This window comes from Engraulis encrasicolus, chromosome 21 (assembly GCF_034702125.1).
Source record: "Engraulis encrasicolus isolate BLACKSEA-1 chromosome 21, IST_EnEncr_1.0, whole genome shotgun sequence".
NCBI lineage: Eukaryota > Metazoa > Chordata > Actinopteri > Clupeiformes > Engraulidae > Engraulis > Engraulis encrasicolus.
The window spans coordinates 8,614,958-8,626,059 of NC_085877.1; the positions used below are offsets into that span (position 1 = coordinate 8,614,958).

General features: G+C 41.3%; 1 protein-coding gene across 1 annotated transcript in view; it reads right to left on the reverse strand.

The window, feature by feature from the left end:
* Positions 1–10,368: 10,368 nt before the first annotated feature.
* LOC134438052 (ADAMTS-like protein 1) overlaps positions 10,369–11,102 on the reverse strand; it is a 226,871-nt gene continuing 226,137 nt past the window's right edge. The window contains exon 31 of the mRNA XM_063187640.1: positions 10,369–11,102. This exon is cut by the window's right edge and continues 816 nt beyond it. The gene's annotated coding sequence lies outside the window, so the exon portion shown is untranslated.

Here is an 11,102-nt window from a genome sequence, read left to right on the forward strand (position 1 = left end):
CTGGCGACTGCAGATGTTAGAAAAGCAGATGAGATAGGACGTAATTGGTCACTCTTAATCTGGGGTGTATTCATTTAGACCAGGACTGAGGACTTTCGTTTTGATCTATCACTGTGTTTATCACCTGGAGTCGCCAGTTGATACGGGGGACTCAGTCTGTTACACCGGTTATAGGATTATTTATATATATTTGATTAGTTTATTGCATACATTTAAAACCTGAGAATATATCCCCCCTCAAAAGAAAGAAAAGCACAGCCAGAACTCTGAATAAACATTGCAATCAGCAAAATGCTGGTGAAAAACTCAGGTTGGCTGGTACAAAATAAAACTTAGTAGCCACTTTGACCCATTGGTGAGTATGCCTGGTTAGGCTAGTGAGATGAAACATCTATATTAGCCATTTTGGCTGGTGATGAAAAAGGTTCATTTGAAGTCTTGAGCACCGCATACCTGTTATCAGAGTATCTCATCATCATTATGCTGTATCCTCATTCTGAAGCATCTATTACTGAACTGCACACATTTACACTTTATGCATATCTAGGGTATATGCATATTATTTTTTTTATCTTTCCATTTATGCTATAAACCTCCAGTGTCGGCCTATAATGTAATAGGATGTAATATATTTATACATGGATGTTATATAATTTTGTCATTGCAGGTTCATCAGAGTCAGGTGGTCAGCACCCAAACTAAAACCATGGGTCATGGTGAAGAAGTATGAGAGACTGTTCTATGTGCCCAGGATTTGGTCAGGATGGTGGTCCAAGAATTTGAAATTACATCCTAACAGCACAGGTAAAGAAATGAATAGTGAGTTGTGATTAATATTATTTAGTCTACTGGCTGGCATCACATTTTTAAATTCAGACAACCTAGTGCTACATCAGGTATTTATTCAATCAGTACTGTAACAGTACAGGGGTTAGACAACGAAACATCTTGGTGTCAGAAGCTGACGCCGAGTGTGAAGGTTCAATTAGCAGGGTAATAAGAGCACAGTTCTCTTCAAAATATTGCAATTCACACACCATAACAGGTTAAAAAATTAGACATTTTTGGTGGGCTATCCAAGGTAATGTCTGCATACCACCAAGATGAACCACATCCAACAGGATTAACTGTGGACACAAGAGGAAGCATGTCTTTTTTTTTTTTTAATGGTGGTATGTCACCCATGCTGTTATGTGCTTTGCTCTTTCCCTGTAAATTCAGCCTTCACACACTGCTCTTTAGTGCAATGTGCAATTAATGTAGACTGGCCACCAAGGTGGTCCAATTTATCCATGAAACTTCCCACACCAAAATGTCAGGTGTTTTCATTGTCTAACACCTGTATATTACAATGCATTACCATATTAATTTAAATAACATGTTTTCCTTTTTTTATCAGAACAGGACGCCATCATGAAGAAGTTGCCTGTGGGGCTTCACTTGGGCTTTGCCAGCGCCTCACTATCAGTGATGCTGGTCTCCTTATCCACCGTGCCTACCCCCACGTTCCTCCCTTGATGCATTCATCTCCTGACCTGTACCTGTTGTGGTAGTAGTCAGTGATGACACACAGTAGTTGTGATAATAACATACATGTATATGACATAACTGAAATGATGTCCGTCCAGGCATTTCCTTTGGTATTTTATTATCCAGTATATGTATGTATCCAGTTACATGGGTATTTTGGTGCCTGGATTATACTGCATGTAAGTAATAATATGAACTCAGGTCAGGATACCACAGTAGTTCAGAGAACCATTCATTAATATAAAATGCACATGTGTTATATGTCCATCCCAGGATAGACGTCCCCTCGTATCACCTTCGTAACCCTAAAATGCATGTGTACTTTGTGTCTAAAAATAAAGTCTATGAACAACTGAATGATCTGATTAATACATTGAAATGGTGTGGTGCAGACGCTGAAATGGGGAAGTTAATTGGTTAAACTTGGCTTGGTGTGCTGGACCTCGGTCTCTTCCATACATCCAATCTCAGCCATCAGGTCATTGCTCTTCTCACCTGGAGAAATAGAAAGATATACTTAAATGACCATTTTTTTATCCCAAACAACCAAGTTTATCACAGTGAATTGGTTACTGTCCCTGCAGCATTTTGGGGCTAAGTGCCTTGCTCAAGGGCACTTCAGCCATGATGGAGATGAGGAGAGAGGTAAGGATGGGTTTCGCACCTGCCCCAATATCAAGACCACCTCCCTAACCATTAGGCCACTGATGTCTCATTTTGGAAGGCAGACAATTTTGTGAAAACATTAAAGTGTTACACTTAACATTTAATTACAAGGACAACATGAAGTGTGCATCCCAATATGCGACCTTGCCTCCTCCACTTGTGCTTGTGGCCTCGTCCCGCCTCCTGGCCCCTCCTCCGTGGAGAAAACGGAGCCAACAACTTTTGAGGGACTGTTTTTCATTCACCATTCCATTTGCAAATGAGAAAAACACCTTACAATTGAGCTTTTTGCAAGATATTGAAATATAATGCTGTTGTCAGTGATGTCGTCATGACGAGAAGCAAGTGGAGGAGGCAAGGTCGCATAGTTATTAAAACGCATATTTAAACGCACTCGAAGGCTGGGTAGGCCTGTGCAGGTTATGGATAATGTGACTGGCATTTCATGACAGCATCCTATGAAGAGTAAGCCTACTATAGGAAATTCGGCGCTAGAGATGTGTACACATGGTTTACTTTTACATTTAAACCATAACACTGAACTTCATAGCCTTTCTTTTTTTACTAAGAGCACTAAAAAAATACCGTGTTTATGTACACGCATTACACAGCCCTCAATATCTCAGCATAACAATATCTTAGCATAGCGCCAGTTGCTGCTATGGCATAAGGTTAGCTAGGTAGAACATAGCTCTGCATCATTGATGCTTTCTTATGGAAAGCATCTTGAATTGAAATGTCATCTACATGACACCTTACACTTTAATTGCCTATATTTTACGTATTAAGAGGTTACAGTGTAAAACAAATGTTGAAAGACACTTACCAGGTGCTAGCTACTCGGTGAGTAGTTGGACGTTTTTTTCCGGATGGATCCACCTCAGCTTTCTTCTTTTATTTTTAGGCATCCAGTGAAAAGTCATGGATGGTTTGTTACCATATCTACATGTGCAATCCTCAGCACAATGGGTGTTTATGCTGTTTAGTTATCAGTGATATGAGTAAGGTTTGGTTACGAGTTGCCAAGATGCTCCATTCATTGTCCATTCATAATGTTTATGAATTTTGACTCGTCAAAAGTGGGCGTGGCCAAACGGCGGGTAGTCAGGGTGACGTAAGCCTGCCCTGTTTTTTCAATTGGCCAGGCTTAGCCGTTTTGTTATTTTCATAAACTACAACAATCAAACGAAATAAAAAAAATCTTTCACATTAACACGACCAGGAAAACATATTATGAACTGTTATAACATATAATCATTCAAGAAAGTTTAAAAAAATTGGCATGGCCTCTTTAAGGGTCACATCACATGTAATGGCCGGGTTCTCACTCACTCACTCCTTTTCTCCTACTTTTGCCTCAGACAATGCAGTGAGTTTTTAAAAATTGGCCTTACCTGCACATGTGTGAAGGACAGGAAGGGAGGTTGAGGATGGAGCTGCCAGTCAGGAGGTCCAGAGCTGTCCTGGTCCATCACCATCATGTGGATCATCAACCCCAACCCCAACTTCTTATATCTGCGTGAACACATTCACGAACACACACACACACACACACACAATAGGCGAGATACAGGTTATATGGCACATTAGGAGGCATGGGTATTGTTGCACTCTAGATGTTTAGAAATAAGTAGGTGCGTGGACCCAAAAAGTAGAGTTCAATGTGGGAGTACATTAAATAAGACACTGAGGTCAAGTCACTGCTCTCTGATGGCAGCAACCTGAAACATCTGCTCTACTCTGCTCTGAGAAAAATAAAACAAAAATTCTGCTTGTGCTTGACCTTAGTGTCTTATTTAGTGTGTGAACCTGCTCCCACATCGAACTATATGGCACATTTAAAATCAGACCCAATGACAAGTCAAGTCAATGCAACGGACATGAACCGACCATTACATTAAAATAACAGACTAAACAGTCTTTGGATGATTGAAGAGGCAGGAGAGATGACGAGGGGCCTCGATCCAGTAGCATTTATTTACTTCCCAATCTGCTCGTTAGCACCTGTTAACTTCATAACGATCGCGGACATTAATGGCGCTACATACTTCGAGCGAAAATTACAAGGAAAATATCAACACAAACGTAACAGAATATCTTCCCATCAAAGATCAATAAAATAACAGAGAAATTAAAGTACAGAAACATCATTAAATAGTTTGTGACACGGAGGAAAAAATAACACAGCTTACCCAAAGAGGTTGGATCTACTTTCTTTGGCTTACCCCCATAGAGGGTGGAGTTTATCTAGAGGGTTCATAACCATGTTAGCTTCCGGGAATCGGTTGTTCCAAAAAAAAATGGCGGCTGGTGTGAAAATCGCTCAAAATCGCTGGAAATACATAGAGATGAATGGGCGACATTTACTTGATTTTCACGTAAAATACCGAGAAATATACTTCCGAATCAACGGGAATCTCTTCACTGACTGAGCTTTATACCAAATCATGTATTCTTCTGTTGTAAGGTTAGCTGTAGAATTTTAAATTAATTTTAGAGTATGGCTCCAATATACCTATTGTCAGACACTGAACCACAATGGAATAGGCATTGGAGGCTTTCTGCACTGCTGTCCAATGCTAGTACTAGGCCTAGTTATTATATCGAGTGTATTACAGTGTATTGTAAAAAAAAAAAAAAGAAGTTATTGACGGATTGTGGTGAAAATTTCGATTGGGGGGGGGGATGACAAAAGGGCAAGGGGTTTAAGTTCTTCTTCACCGCAAAAAAACAATATAGGCCTAAGCATTAATCAGGCAGTGTGTGGAAAAAAACAGAAATAAAAAACGCATCAAAAGAACGAAGTTAACGACGCTGTGAATCTCGAGTCAGCCGATATCCTGTGCGATTTAAAGTAGGCCTAGGTAGCGTACATTATGCCATTATGCCGACCAGTTCGGTTAATAGTTAGGTTAATAACCTAATCTTAATGATAACAACTTGTAGGCCTAGGCTGCTAGGAGTGTTGTCCTGGAAGCCAATGAAGATTTAATGAAGATTTACTTAACAAATAATTAGGACCTATAGCCCTATATGGCATCCTATTTGTTTTTCAAGTCTATCCTTCCCTTGTTTTTGTGATGTCAAAATTAAATGGCAATGGCAATGGCAATTTAAAAAAAAAATCCTGGATCTAGACCACCACCAGAATTAACCAACTAGCCTATAGAAATGTTAATAAATACCCTTCAGAACGTTTTGAGTTATGCTGACAGATAGACCAACGACCGTAGCCTACCCCAAGCAAAACCTCCTTCGTGGAGGAAATAAGCATTCGACGTCTTCGAAAGGGCAGAATAGATAATAAAAATGCCCCCGGGATCGTCGTTCAGGACTGTAAAAACGTTAGGCCTTTAGGTTTAATGTTCTGATTAGTTCATTTAGCCAATATCGTAATTGAAGGAAATGTATACCCTTATGCGTCACTTATTTTAAGGTCTCTGACTGTAAATATGTTGTTTATTCTGTTGTCTGGCTGTTTAGGCCTACATTCCCATACAGAATGAGTAGGCCCTAGTCTACTCTGCATCTTTGGGTTAGGTTAAACATTGAGGGCCTATAACATAATTCACAAACTTACCGGATGTATAGGTAGTCGTTTGTCTTTGCATTAAAATAGGCCTACTTCATTTCATTATACAATGGTGTTCATGATCAAGATGGCCGCTTTTTCACACCAATGCTAAATTGCGACACCTACAGACCGATTCCCATAAAACACGCTTATGAACTCTCTAGATAAACTCCACCCTCTATGTTACCCCTTGTAGCAACCCAATGTAAGTAGGCTGCCGGATGTGAGTGCCCGGATATCCGCCCGAGTATTTACGTCTATTTTACCTCAGCTACTCGATTTCGGTCGTGTATTTACGACAGTTTAACCTCAGCTACTTGATTTCGGCCCGATTTGAGTCTGACTGAAGATGGAAGGGACATACCTGTAGGTGCCGTGCGTAAAGAGCCCACAGCACATCGCCGTTTCGGCGACACCAGAGAGTTGATCTCCCTATCAAAAAAATATGCCCGGTGACCAATAACATCAAAAAGAAAATAATAATAATGATAAATAAAATAATAAAATGAAACTATAACTTAAAACCGAATTGATTTGGGTGTGAAAATTAAACTGTCTCAACCGGACACCCAAAGGGAATCCATCCAAGATAACGGCGTTACTTTCTCGTCGGCATTATTTTGTTTTTATTAGGACTGAGCTGAAAACTGCAGCAGTCACCTTGCACAGTTCTAGCTGCTCTGAAGCACGTGCGTTAAGCAAATCATCCTGCCCATTCGCAATGTTCAATAAAACGTTTTGCACAAGACAAGCCTAAAATAGATGCACTGTCACAGACACTGGAATAGCCCGTTTCGGAAGGCATTAAAGTCACGAGTTTACCCAGTCTAAATGTAGCTAGCACTCGGGAAGTTTCTGAGTTTTACTCCTTACATTAGTGAAACATAACATCAGGATAGCCTAAAAGTTAAAAGAATATCTGGGGATAGCCTTCTCACTGAGTTAGAAATATGCCGCATATTGTAGTTATTATTTGGTGGTGCAAAAACAACACGCGAAACCATGCCGCATATTGTGCCATTATTATTGATGATGCCGAAACAACAAAGCCAGCCTGCCTAGTAGCCTACATTTAGACATAGCCTACTCATTTGATTGTGCCATGTACATTTAAAAGTGTCAGTGCAGAATTAAACTGGGCGCTGAATATAAATATTGGAGCCATTCTCCCTCCGTGTCTAGATACAGTCAGAGGCGCGCGCGCACGCTCTTATTTCTGTATTATATGAAAATATCCTAAAACGGTCACAACATCAGAGGACCTTCGTGGTGGAGGATACTTGCGGCGGGGGGCGAGACCGAGTTGTTACAGGACACTCGTAATATTATTGAAGGGACAGACCATGCTCTATACTTTACCCGGTCTAAATGTAGGCTAGCACTCGAAAAGTTATGCCGCATATTGCAGATTATTTGGTGATGCCAACAACACGTGAAACTAGGCACATTGGAGACTAGAGCCTATAATTTAGACATAGTCTATTCATTTGATTGTGCGTGTAAACTTAAAAGTGTCAGTACAGAATCAAACGGGACGCTGAAATATTGGAGCCAGTAACTTCGTGTCCGGTGGATATTGTGCAGATGTGTGTGCGCGCACAACTAATTTCTCTCCCATCTCTTTGCACATCAAGCCACGGGCACGGGCAAGACACGGGCGCTCAGGATAACTGTTTGCGCGAGCTGTTTAAACAATGTGATGCACGTTCTTCATGATATGGCATGGTTTGGCCTCCCTAAATTCAACATGACTACATTCTCACATATCGTTTAAACATCTATGATGGAATTGTCACTCTTAATGTGCAAGTATTGGATATGAAAAAAAGATCCTAAAACGGTCACAACACCAGAGGACCCGTGGTGGTGTGGTGGATATTTGCGGCGGGGGCCGAGGCCGAGTTGTTGCACGGTAGGCTACAATCATATTATAGAAGAAGGGACAGTCAGGCGACACAGCGCGACTCACATAGGGTAGCTGTGGTACCGCAAAGCATTCCTGATGGTGGAAATGAATGCAAATGCATGCAAATACTCGGGCGGATATCCGGGCACTCACATCCGGCAGCCTACTTACATTGGGTTGCTCACAGACCTGTATTAACCTAGACTGGCAATGGGCGGTTCTAGCCAGTGGCAGCTTTTCGGATTGACCGGGCGCAGCCATCTTTGCCTTTTTCGCGCCCTGTGGGCTCCTCCCACAGACGTAGCCACGCCTAGTGGAGACAGCTGTGTGCCATAGGAATGCATACGATTTCAAACGGTGATTACAACGTTATCAAAGTGGGTTTCAATCATTTTTTGTAAGATTTTGACAAGTCGTAACGTCTAAATTCTCACTCCAATAATGAAATAACCCTCACTACCTCCAAACGTTTTATTAGAGAGCCTGAAGCTGAGCGGTCTTGCCAGATAGGGCGGTTTCCCGCCCAATCGGGGCCGTTGAGGAAGGCGGTCTGTGGGTAAAAATGGACGAACATAATCAGTGTTATCTGGCAACCCCGAAGCCGACTGTTTTCGTTGCCGCTTATGCAGGTTTGTGGATATTTGTGACACTGAATCGGCCATGCTTACGTGTGTAAAGCTTATTTTATGTACTTAACTCAGATGTAATGACAACTGTGTATATTGGTATGTATATTTCTTAAACAAGCCGTACGTTTTCAGTGAAGCTCTGTGCTATTATTAATACCCCCCCCCAAGGACGCTGAAGGTAACCTAGCAACAACACGGCACAGCACATTGCAGCTGTGAAAATAACGAGCCACTTGAGAGCGAGACTTTTCTAGAACATTAATTTATACTAGAGCTATTGTTCTAAAGACGTTACACATGGCCTGGTCCAACTTAACTAGTGAACCAGTGTTGCAAAAAAAATATTTTTTAAGAAAACCCATCGGTGCATGACGTCATTACGTAATTACGGGAGTCTCCACTAAGATGGCGGACTACGATTCTGCGGCTCTGAGAAATCCGAAAATTTCGAGGGGCATTGCCAGTCTAGGTTAATACAGGTCTGTGGCTTACCCCTTGTCGAAGTGAGGAAGAGTTCCGGGTGCCACACCAATTAACGCCCCATCAGAAACAATAGGTAACGATAAACCCATCCCAAGTGGTATCTACATTAGGCCATATATTTTCAGAAGTTCACTAAGAGAAAATATAAAGGTTTATTTTTAGCACTACTACATCAAGTCGGTTTTATTTACAATTTCTTTACATGCACTGGTCAAGAATTGAAATTACGTTTAACACCAGGTTGAACAAATATGACAACTCCGACTTTCTGTTCCCGCTCCGACTAAGTCAACTCGTAAAGTAACCGTTATGTATATTCATGCATTTTATTCGAAATCTTACCGACAGTTGAGTGATCGCTGCAGCGAAATCCATCCAGCGAAATCCATCCAGTCGTTTTAATAAGTCCAGCGCGGCGCTTGTATTGCCATTCGGCAGCATGTCACTTGAAACTTGAACAGCCAAAGGGGCGTTACTGTGAGGGCGGTCTAGTAAGGAGGAATGGGCGTAGCGGTATTAGCTGGACAAGACGCAGCTGGACCATATTGCATTGTTTGGCATAATAGCATTAAACAGCAGAAGCCTGAAGCAAAAGTCAGCAATATCTGTAAATATTAAAATGCATTCTTTACTTTTCAGACTTTATGACTGTGCTTACTAAACATTGCAAAGCAGTTAAACGTAAAAAGGTAATTCACCCTGCTGCCTTACGTTTGTAAGTTAGCTCAACTCGAGGCTTAACTCAACTCGAGGCTTTCTCAAGTGGAGTTAACTTACAAATTTAAAGCAGCAGAGCAACTAAATCTTTTACGTTTATCTGGCTGCAATGTTTTACAGTGTATAAGCTCTCATTAATGTACTGTAAGCATCATACAATTAAACTGTGAGAAGCTGCATTCGAGTAAAAACTAATATCAACAACCGATATCCCTTTATATAATGTATAAACACCAACATGGGAATAACACACACTCATTTCATGTCAAAAATCAGTTTTTATTTACAGGATAATTGCACTTGTACAACATAAAACAATGCAATAAATAGTGGAAAAAAGTAAACACTTACAAATACAATCCTGTGGCAACAATGAGACTATTTACAAAACATTGGGGCAAAAACAACAAAAGCAACTTCCTTAAAAGAAACACACACGCACGGACGCAATGACACACTCACACACACACACACACACGCACACGCACACACACACACACACACACACACACACACACACACACACACACACACATACACACACACTGTTTGACGTGCTAAACCTGTCTGCACCAGCAGGTGTGAACAATAATAGCATTGTGTTTCGGTGTGATGTGCATGTGATCTTGTCTGTGAACGGAACACACAAACACACAAACACACACGCAGACACATGCACGTGCGAACACAAACCATGGTGTGCACACACACACACCATTTTTGGACAATCTCACTGCATAGGTGGCTATGTATGGTGTGACACACACACACACGCACACACACACACACACACACAGACACACAGACACACACACACACACAAACACACACACACACACACACACACACACACACACACACACACACACACACACACACACACACACACACACACACACGTGGCATTTTGACTGATGAAATATTTGAAACTTTTGTTATATTACTCAGTGGCCAGTTGTCAGCCTACAGGGATGACTGCACTCTGCACACGAGTCTCTGATGGTGATGCTAGCTGATGTCATAATGTGATGTCATGACGATGACCTAGAAGTGGGACTTTCTCATGGAAGGCAGCTCACCTCACAAAGACATGGCACATCAAATTCTAGCTAGGCCAGTTAGCATCAACAAGTAGCGTTTCACAAAGGAATTAAACATATTCAGCTACAACAGCTTCAAGGTTTCTTTCCCAATCATAATTTTCAATTGATTGGACGGATAACGTCTGTTGCAGGCTTGGTTTAGAGATGGTCTGTCTGACACGTACAGTTGTAATGCTTTCTGACTTGAACACCTTACTAGGCTTTGAGTGCCTTCTCAATTTTTTTTTTTTCAGAAGCAGTCCTTTTACTTTTAGGTTTGAAGGGCTTTTGTCGTGTCTTAGGGGAAATCACTTAGTGGACTAGAACATCACCAAACACTCCATATGCAAAGGAAACAAAACAAAACAAACAAACAAAACACTCAGAAAAGACCAAATGAAATCTACAAGCCTTCATCGTCAGTTCCATGTCAACCATTTCCAAACGATCCGGCAACGCAGGTGCATATCCACCTGTCTCGATATAGGCGTAGATGTCAGGTATCCACATTGTCA